We start from the raw sequence: 9,417 nt of genomic DNA on the forward strand, positions 1-9,417 counted from the left end.
ACCCCAGTGGCCTCTCCCCCATGTCCTGCCTGAGGCTCCACCCCTACCTCCGTTGTTTTTCCCCCTTCTTCTGCCCCTAGCACCCCCCATGCCTCCCCCAGCTCTCTACTCCCTACCCAGCCTCTCAAGCACCCCATCTCCTTTCTCCGCTCCCTACCTACTTCCCACCTGCCAGAGTTCCTTTCTTTCTGGCCCTCCCTAATTGGGGATGTGCAGACCCTTCCCCCATGCCCTGCCTCCTTCTCTTCTTTATCCCCTTTCCCTGACTCCAAGAGGCCTTTCACCCAAATAAAAAGCTGTGCCCTATCTTCTAGTATCTCCTCCACCACTGGGGATACCTGCACCCTTTCCCCAAGGTCCTACCCCCAGTTTCCACATTCCAGTAACTAACCCCCTTTACCTCCAGTGGTCCTTTCCTGCACTTCCCAAAAGTTCCTCCTCCAAACTTCCCACTCCTTTTTTGCATTCACTCCACTAAAGATGCCTTTGCCCTTCCCTCCGTACCTTGCCCTCTCCTCAGTTCCTTCCCTCCAATCTCTTCCCCGGGCCCTTCTATGTAATTCTTCCTGGGCCTTCTCTCCTTTCTCTTCTTCCCCAGATTCCCAGACCCATACCTTACTCTCCAGCTGGCCTGGATCTCTATAGACAATGACCCAGCACTCCCTGCCTGTACAAGGGAACCTTTCCCAGATTTCCCTCTGCTCCTCAGATCCTGATCTTCTTTCTCTCATGGGTTCTATGAGGCAAAGCCTCTCCTGAAATGTCCATTTTCCTTGAAGGTTCTCCAGCCTCCCTTCTGTTTCCCCTACACCTTCCTTTCCTTCTTCAGGGCCCCAGAGAAGAAGAGATGTCCACCTTGGGCCCTTGGGAGGGATGTCCCAGCTCCATAAATGTCCGAGCATAATGCCTCACTAATTGCCTCACCTTTTATCTCCTTTTCCAGATGTGGGGCCCCAGTGGACACCCATATTCCCCTGAACGGCCCCAGGGAGGCCCTGGCTGCAGAATGGGCCCTCTCTGCCCCAGTGAAAGGTAACAGGGGAGGACCTAGAACAGTTTGATAGGCTTAGGAAGAGATGTTAGAATACTGAATTTGGAGTCAGAAGACCTGGTTTCAAATTTGAGATAGGCCACCTGTTTGTGTGACAAGTCATTTCTTCTTTGGGTCTTAGTTTCCTCATCTGGAAAATAATGGGGTTGAATTTGGTGACTTTGGGGGTCTTTCTATTCCTAGACTTTCTGATAATGTGATTTCTCAAACTAGAAGAGCTGTCTTGTGCAAGGTAAGTTTGGCTTCTTAAACTTGGCCTCAAGGGCAGATCTAGGACTGCTGAGAGGTTGCCAGATTTGGACTTGAAAGGAAGAAGACCCTTCAAGGACTGGTTGCCTTTTGAGGGTCAGGGTTTCCCCATCACTGAAAAGCTTTATCATAAGCTGGATGAGCCTTGTGAGAATCTAGGCAATCTGACACAGAAGAAAGCTGGCTGAAGCTCCTGGAAACCTGAGTTGAAATCCCATCTGAGATGCTGGCTATGTGACTATGGGCAGATTGTTTAGCCAGTTAGCATTTATGAAGTGCTTATTTTGTGCTAGATACCTACCAGTTTGAGATACAAAAAGGGGCAAAAATAGTCCTTGCCTTCAAGGAGCTTACATTCTAATAGAGGAAACTACAAATAACTAGGTCCTCACAATATGGAGAGAGAGATGTCTAAATACATACATATACACACCCTGAGTAAATGGAAGGCATTCTGGTGGGCATTGGGAGAGAGGTAACTAGTAGCAACTGGAGGGAGACCATGAAAGCTCTCCTTGGCTCAGTGGTATCCCTCATTCCTTATGAAAGGAGGTGGATGCTAGTACCTTGCATATGGACATATGAAATAAATGGAGTGGGAAAACAGGGCTTGGAATCCTGCTTTACACAGCTAAGTTGTTATCAGTGGAATTAAATCCTTTGGGGATATTTTAAGATGATAAAGTTATTCATCCCAAATTCCCAGTACCCTTTTTTTTTTTTTTAATTTTAAACCCTTAACTTCTGTGTATTGATTTATAGGTGGAAGATTGGTAAGGGTAGGCAATGGGGGTCAAGTGACTTGCTCAGGGTCACATAGCTGGTCCCAGTACCCTTTTGACAAACTTTTCACTTCCCATGGGGTTATGTGAGCCCAAGTTAGGAACTTTTGATTTAGAAGGAGCCCACCAGCAAATTGTTATCATTCATTCATGTCCAACTCTCCATGACACATAGTTTTCTTGGCAAAGGCATTAGAGTGCTTTGCTATTTCCTTCTCCAGCTTATTTATGAGGAAACTGAGGCAAATAGGAAGAACCGATTTGCCCAGAGTCACACAGCTAGGAAGTGTCAGAGGCTGAATTTGAACTCAGGAAGAGGAGTCTTCCTGATTCCAGGCCCAGTGCTTTATCCACTTTACCCAGCTAGATGCCCCTTTTGGAAGATTTACAGGACAATATGGATGGTTTGCACAGAATGAGAAGATGTGATCTTCATCTGTAATTTTAGATAGAGCATCCACATTCATGAGATCACAGATTCAACAAAATTTCAAAGGAGTATTGACTTTACTCTGTTCTGAGGGTCATTTGAGTTAATATATATAAATGATTTGGCCAGTCTTAAAGCCTTATATGAACTCGAGTCATCCCCATCATTATCATCGTTATGCTATGGGGAGTCCTGTTCAGTAATAGGTTGGACCAGGTGTCCTCTGAAGTATCTTTCAGTTCTGAGACTCCAGAATTCTTGCCCCTGGTCAGGTTTCAGACATGGCCTTTAGAGAGCCCCCTACTGCTCTCTTTGCTGTGAGCTTAGGGCATAGACAGTCTGTCTGCATGCTGGCCCATGAGGGCTTTATCCCAGTGTCTGACCAGTACCCTTTAGGCACAGACTGCCCTTCTCCAAGCATCTAGATCTAACTCGATAAAAGGATCTCAAATACATCAGCAGCCTGTCCCCTGTGGACTGGGCCTATCTCTGGGGCTTACTGAGCTCCTCAGGTCCAGTTTTCTAAGGCCTGCCTGTGTCTTCCCAGATCACCACCTCCTAGTGAGGAAGTTCCACAGCCCCACACAAACACAAAGGCTGATCACTGCTGTTAACATTAGGTGTTGGAGTAACTTTTATAAAAATTGGAAGTAGAAGAATGAGGGTTTGTTTGCTGTGCACAAGCCCACCATTTTTTGACCCACAAGGGAAATCTAAGCTGGTCCAAGTCTCACTTTGCAATTGAGGAAACTGAGGCCCAATGAGGAGAAGCAACCTGTCCTTTGTCAGAGACAGGTGAGATTGCTGATTCCAGCCTTCGAGAGCCTTAGTTTCTTTATCTGTAAAATAGGTATCATAATAATAACATCTAGAGAACACTTATCTGTTATTTCCTTTGATCCTCTCAACTACCCTGAGAGGAGGATGCTGTTCATATCCCCATTTTACAGATGAGAAAACAGACTGAGAGGGGAACTGACTGCCCAAAGTCATAGAACTAGTATCTGAGGCAGGCTCAGTCTCCGGGGCCAATCTTCTTAGCTACCCAGAGGCTTAATGATAGTATTTGTGCTCCTGACCTCACAGGACTGGAAGGATGGAAGCACTTGACAGACCTCACCCTGCTGTGTAAATGTAAGCAGATAGCATCCTGCAAGAGTCCTGGTTAAGGCACTTGGTCCAGGGAAAGAGTCTATTCCTTTGTTGTTGGGTTGCTTTGTTTGTTTGCTTTTTAATCCTTACCTTTTGTCTTAGAATATAGACTAAGCATTGGTTCCAAGGCAGAAGAGTGGTAAGGGCTAAGCAATGGGGGTTAAGTGACTTGCTTAGGGTCACAGTAGGCCAGATTTGAACCCAGTCTCTAGGCCTGGAATCTCTTCTTTTAACCCTGTTCTGCAAGGAGCAACTGAGACCTCCTTCTTCATGAGGGTCTAGAGGCAGGATCAGACCTAGACCTAGATGTAGGGTGTTCACTGATCTCTTCTGTTTTTTCTCTCTAAACAGAAAACGGAGGCGAAATCACACCAACACCCTTCAAGAATTAGCCATGCTACTGCCTATCCCCCTGCAGGCCAGCAACAAAAAACTCACCAAGGTACAGAGGGAGAATGGGCTGAGAGTTGTGGGGAAATGGGTGAGACACAGAGATTGGGAGCAGGGGGGCTTTAGGAGACAAACCAGCCAATGGACGATGTAGCAGAGGAGGCCCTAGAGCCACCCAAAAGGGAGTTTAGAGACCATTAAAAGGCAAGGGACCTGCCCAAGATCCTACAACTAGTAAATAATTGAGCTGAGATTCACACTCAGGTCCTTTGACTCTAAATCCAGTACTTTGCATTTCACCACTGTGCTGGATGACCATCTGTGAGCCCCAGGGCAGACAGCAGGAGTGCTGGGAGAGAAGCAGGAGCCCCCATAGGGACATGAGTTCATTGCTTGGTTCTCTGGTTTTCCCTACTCTCAGCAGCTCCATAGTTTGGGGCCAAGTTGGTTAGAAATGAGCCCCCTACTCCTCCCCACTGTGCTTGACACTAATCATTTGCTACATGTTTTCTGGATAATGATGTAGCTGGTAAGTCAGGAGCCTGAGACCAGAGGTCTGTCTCAGCCCCTAGAGACCCCTGAGGCTGTCCCTTACCTCTCTGAGCCTCTAATTGATGACTTAAACAAAATAATCTTCAAGGTTCCTTCTAGTATTAATTATGCCCTGGGACAAGGTTGGAGAGCCCGAAGCAGAGAAAATGGAAGAAGCAGAGTTCCCGTACTGGAATATTGAGTGGACTGGCATGTGGAAGAGAAGCCAGCCTTTTTCTCCTTGACAATGAATGGCCTTGCACAGTGGTGGGAAGCTGCTGAGTGGCACATTTCAAATCCATGGAAAGACTACCTCCAAGACCATTGGCAGCCTCAGGAAGTGGGAGCTCTTCAAAGGCCTGAACTCAAGACTGATTGACCACTCATCTGTGCTGCTCTAAAAGGGATTCCTGCCCAGGGCTGGATTGAGCCCAGACTCTCTAAAGTCCCTTCCAGCACTGAGATTCTGTTCATAGATGACGCCCAGGCTCAGCAGACAGCACTGCTCTTCACACCCTGGCGGCCTTCCGGCTCTCCTAAGACATGCTCCTTCTAGGTTGTCCTGCTTGGCATTCTCTCCCTCTCTATTTGAATCCTGTATTCCTTTAAATGTACTTTCCTCCAGGAGGCCTCTCCTGATACCTCTAAGCTGCTAATGCCTCTCCCTGAAATGGCCTTATATTAATTGGGTCTCTGTGATCTCTCCTGAAAGAAGGTAAGCTCCCTTGAAGGCAGGGACTATTTCCTCTCTTGTTAATGTTTTCCCATAGTCCCTTTCAGCCCTAACATTCTGGAATTCTAAGAACTCTCTGCACCTCCAATCCTATTCTCTCACCTAGCCCTGGCACTCTGGCCCCTTCTTTGATCCATGTGTATTTTGCTGCCCCCTCAAACTCAGTATCTCCTAAACAGGACCTGTCCTCCCTCTCCACACATTTCCCTGTCTCCTCTTTCTAAACATCATTCCTCTCCCCTTCAGTGCCTCTATCTTATCAGTCAAGGTATTGTGGGTCTTTTCTATCAAAGGGCCTGTTTCAGATTTGCCTCTCCATTGCTACTGTTGCCATCCTGGAGTAAACTCAAGCCCTCAGCACCTTCCTCCCATGTGACAGTTATGACAACAGTCTTCAGCCTGGAGGCCACATGGTACCATGGAGAGTGTGAACAGAGGTCAGAAAACCTTGGTTCTTCCTCCTCAGTCTGACCATGGAGAAGCCCCTTCTGCCCTGTCTGAAAAATGAGGGGCCTGGACAAGATGACTTCTTGGGGTCCTCTAGCTTCTCTGGCCAACAATCTTGTGGTTTCTTTTTTTGATTTTCCCTTTCTGACCTTTCCTAAGCCTCCTCCCACCATCTGGCCTTACCTATTACGTCTGCAAGGGGCCTTCAACTTCAGCCTGTTCAAATTGCCAAGGTCCCCAGAGGCTAGAAAGACTACTTAAGGTCACATAGGTGGTGGACAACAGCCAGGCCTGTCTCCTCTCTTGCCCACTCACATGCCAGACTGGTTCCATACCCTCCCTTCCTTAGATTTTTTTTCCCTAGCCTGGAACAGGCTGTCTTTATGATGCAAATCTTTCCGAGGCCCAGCTCTGCTTCCCACCTTCTCTGTGAAACCTCTCCAAACCGCACTTCACCTACAATCATTTCTTCCTTTTCTGAACTCCTACAGTACTTCTGTGGATAAAGTTTTAGAGACCAAAAGGACCTCTAGAGGTCATCAAATCCAATCTCTGCCTAATGCAGGAATCCCCTGCTTTATAGGTAACAAGTGGCCATCCAGGCCCCTTTAGTGGTGAGGACCTCCCTCCCTTTTTGAATCTGCCCTTCCAATGGATCCAACAGATGTATATCAAGTGGAATGTGTAAGATACCCCATTTTCTGGGTCATTCTAATCCTTCAGACATTCTTCCCCATCCCACCCAGACATGGGCCTTCACTGGTTCTAGTGCCAAGCAGAAGAAACCTTCCTCTTCTACATGAATGAAGTGTGGCTATTTCAGGGCAGAGATCCTAAAGGGGACTTAGAGCCTCAGTCTTTTCCTTTCCTTTCACAGATGAGAAAAATGAGTAAGAAACTTAGAGCCCAGTGGCACCCAAGCAATAGGTAGCATGGTCAGGATGGTTTTCTCCTCTTCTCTGGCCTAACAAACCCCCATTCATTTAGAAGATTCTTGTTTGGCCTGTATTCAAGCCCCCTGGTTATGCTGACCATCTTTTTCTAGAACTGTCAGTGTATCAGGTTTTTTTGGTTCAAACCTGTAATTTCCCAATCCTCCACTGATTCAGACGTGACACTTCCCAGTGACTTGGACTTAGAGCCTGAACCTGAGAGCTAGAGTAACTTCTAGACCTTTGGTCCTAGAGCCAATGGATATCCAAGATGAGATTTGAGTCCAGGTCTTCTTGACTCTGAGTCTGGCCTTATTACTTTTCCCATCTCATTAATATCCCCTCCAAAATGTGGCCCCTAGAGCTGCCCACAATATTCTTGATGGCTCTCACCTCCATGGACCTCAGTTGCTGTGAATGTATTTGATCTTTTGGCCATCATGAAACCTTCAAGCCACTCTTTTTTTTTTTTAAACTCTTAACTTCTGTATATTGGCTCCTTGTTGGAAGAGTGGTAAGGGTGGGCAATGGGGGTCAAGTGACTGTCCCAGGGTCACACAGCTGGGAAGTGTCTTGAGGCCGGATTTGAACCCAGGACCTCCCGTCTCTAGGCCTGGCTCTCCATCCACTGAGCAACCCAGCTGCCCCCCCCTTCAAGCCACTCTTAACTCATGATGATAACAATAATAATGAATATTTTTATAGTGGCTCCTGTGTACCAGCGACTAGGCTAAACTTTTTACAGATATTCTCATAAGATCCTCAGAGCAGCCCTATGTGATAATGATATTTATTCAATTCTTGGCAACCACCTCTTTAAGTATTCAATCCAACCAAAACCATAATAATTTTTACTCCTTACACCTATGAGAGAGGTGCTATTTTGAGCTCCATTTTTCAGTTGAGGAAACTGAGGCAAACAGATGAAGTGACTTACCCAAGGTCACAGAGCCAATAATAAGTAAGACTAGATTTGAACTCAGGTCATCTTGCTTGGGGCTTTATCCATTATGCCTGCCACCTAGCTGCCTCAGGCCTCTTTCATTTAGATTGCTATCTGTTGAAACATCCTCCATCCAGGACCTTATAATTTAGCACTTAATGGCAAGGAAGGCTGGGGAGGGGGGCAGTTTGGGGAGACAGCAAGCTCCTTGTTACCAGGAGAAAAAAATGCTCTGTAGGCAGAGACCTTCCTGGATGTTCCAGTAGGTAAGTTGAGGCTCAAGGAGGATGAACTCCAGGGGCCCTCAGGGGTTGTCTAGTCCAGGCCTCTACTGAGTAACTACTGAATGAATGACATGAATGATACCTTTCATTAAGGAAGCCCTTTCTGCTTCCTGGATCCTCGGACCCTCTCTCTTTTTTGCACAGAAGGAGATTCTACTCCACGTTCTTCACTATATTGAACACCTTCAACGAAGTATTGATGTGGCCAAGTCTCTTCTTTTATTCCAGCCCACAAACAAAGAAGGTAACCCCTAAATAGTTGGCTGTGGGTCTGGAGAGGGAATTTTGAGGGAGTAGCAGTTGGGGGGGAGTAGTAGTCTCCAACCAGTCTGTAAGAGACCTGGATGTGATGTTGTATAGAAGAACCCAGGACAAATTGGGCTTTGGGATCCCTGAAACTGAGCATCAGCCATCCATCCTTCTTGTGAGACTTTTAGCAAGCTGAACCTTCTCTCTGGGCCCCATTTCTTGTAAATGAACAAAGGTCACACTGTGTGGAAATTGGGTGAAGAAACCGGGGTTTAGAGAACAGAAGAGTGAAGGGGGCATGATGACTAGCTTCAAGAGTCCCAAGGACTAGACTGGTTTTCTGTCTGGCAAAACTAGGAAGGTGCAGAGAGGGAAATTTGGCTTAGTTTAAGTGAGAGCATTTGAATTAGAGCTCTCCCAAAATGGGATGGGCCACCATAGTCTATGATGGACTCCTCACCACTGGAGGTCTTCCTGTGGAGGTTGGGGAGGTTTAGAGAAGATTCCTGTTCCAATATATACCAGTTGGACTACATCAACTCTGAGGTTTTTTCCAGATCAAACAGGTCATGAGTCTTTTCTTAGCTTGTTACTTACTCTATGATTCTGGACAAGTTACTTACACTTTCTGAGCCTTAGTTTCCTTCTCCATAAAATGAGGATAATGATACCTATACTGCCAAATGAAAACTACATCCCACTGTAAACACATGTTAGGAGCCTGGTCCACCAATTTCTCCAGAGCTTTTTGATTTGAACTGCTCCCCAGGGGTGTCTCCCACATCCTCTGCCACATAGCCGATCATTTTGGGGATTGGGGGAGGGACTTCCCTTGAGGCCCAGAGGAAGAGAAATCTCTGTCTGGGAATTTTCAAGAAAATGAGACTAAGTTCCCAGGGAGGAAACTTGGCAATTGACTATGTGAGGGGGATAATGGATTTTCAAATAAAAATGTAGGAAGAATTAGATGGATGAGGCCCTGACCTGATCCATTTACATGCCACTGTGTAGGGCTTGGTGGCAGTGGGGCTGGACACAGGAAGTCCCCTTCACCCTTAGGCGAAATCAAAAGGAAAGAGTCAGCACCCTGTACTTCCCTGCCCGTGTTTGAAGAGCCCAGTTTCTGTGTATTTGCCAGAGCCTTTGCAAGAAGAAACAAACTTGGACAATAGGTCAGGAGGAGGAATGAAAGCACCTGAACATCCCCCTCACTCCTTACTGAAGTAGCTGAGGCAGAAGAGGCA

The sequence above is a fragment of the Gracilinanus agilis genome, chromosome 3 (genome assembly GCF_016433145.1).
Source record: "Gracilinanus agilis isolate LMUSP501 chromosome 3, AgileGrace, whole genome shotgun sequence".
Taxonomy (NCBI): domain Eukaryota; kingdom Metazoa; phylum Chordata; class Mammalia; order Didelphimorphia; family Didelphidae; genus Gracilinanus; species Gracilinanus agilis.